The sequence below is a fragment of the Sinocyclocheilus grahami genome, unplaced genomic scaffold, assembly GCF_001515645.1.
Source record: "Sinocyclocheilus grahami isolate Dianchi unplaced genomic scaffold, SAMN03320097.WGS_v1.1 scaffold16.1, whole genome shotgun sequence".
Taxonomy (NCBI): domain Eukaryota; kingdom Metazoa; phylum Chordata; class Actinopteri; order Cypriniformes; family Cyprinidae; genus Sinocyclocheilus; species Sinocyclocheilus grahami.
In genome coordinates this window covers 2,451,169-2,452,381 of record NW_015505195.1, presented here as the reverse complement: position 1 = coordinate 2,452,381, position 1,213 = coordinate 2,451,169, and positions in this window count along the sequence as shown.

Here is a 1,213-nt window from a genome sequence, read left to right as displayed (position 1 = left end):
AAAAAATATATATATATATATATATATATATATATATATATATATATATATATATATATATATATATTTGAGGTTAGATTACCGATTCATTTAAACTGATCTTTATACATAAATACTGCCTTTTATACTGTAAAAATCTCACATCAGTGCCCTTACTTTTTGACACTAAACAGTCTAGGATAATAGAGCTTCTGATAAAGCACCTGTAGACTGTATAATGCTCTCACCTCCATGTCTAGCACTTTGTGAAAAATGGCCTGAGCTAGACACTCCCTCACATGTCTCTGATGTGTTCGCTGGATCAGCTTGTGCTTGTACTCCTTATCGGGAACAATCCGGCCGCTCCGAGTGATCTGAAGCACATGCACCTGCATTTAATGACTGATGCATCTGATCTTGTATGACATAAAGTGTCTTTCCTTTCATCTTTTAACAAGTTATCTAAAGTGATCTTTATTAGAATGCCAATTACATTCTATAACTTTTGATACAACATTCATTGAGATCAACGTATGTTAGTTTGTAAATTTTGAAACTTTTTAGAATGATCTAAATTCTAGGCTAATCTCATAGAATAATCATAACATAATTTTCTAGATTGACTTTCTAAAATGTGCACATACCAGACCAACTTTCTTAAGATGTCTTCGTATTCCAGCATTGTTGAAGTATCCGGTCAGATGTTTGTCAGTTAAGCTACTGTAAGCTGAAATAAGACTACATGGACAAAAATATTATCAACACTGTATTCCTGAGCTTTGATAATGTCAATATGTTACACTATTTCAAAAATAAATAAATACATAAATCTGTCAGTATCTGTAATCCCAGTAGAAACCGGCCTGCTGCTAGGCACATTAAAACATTCAAATATCTCATCCCAGGCATGATGAACTTGTAATGTAAAGATGGGCCCTAGCAGGCTGATGGAATGATTTAGTGATCCTCAAGGCCACCAGTGCCAAGGATTTCAGCTTGAGGTGAACGCTCTACATCTGTGTCAAGTGTAGTCTTGGAAATGCTCGACTGTTTGTCTGCCTGGCTTTTTCCGATACAGATTTGATTCCCCTCGGTGTTTGTAAAGAAGACAACACAACCTGTACACCAATCCTCAGGCCAAGTAGATACCATTACCAGTGTCTGGTTTCTATTGGAATTGAGTGTGGATGGATAGCACACTTAACCCATGGCCCCCCTTTGAATTCATGTCTTT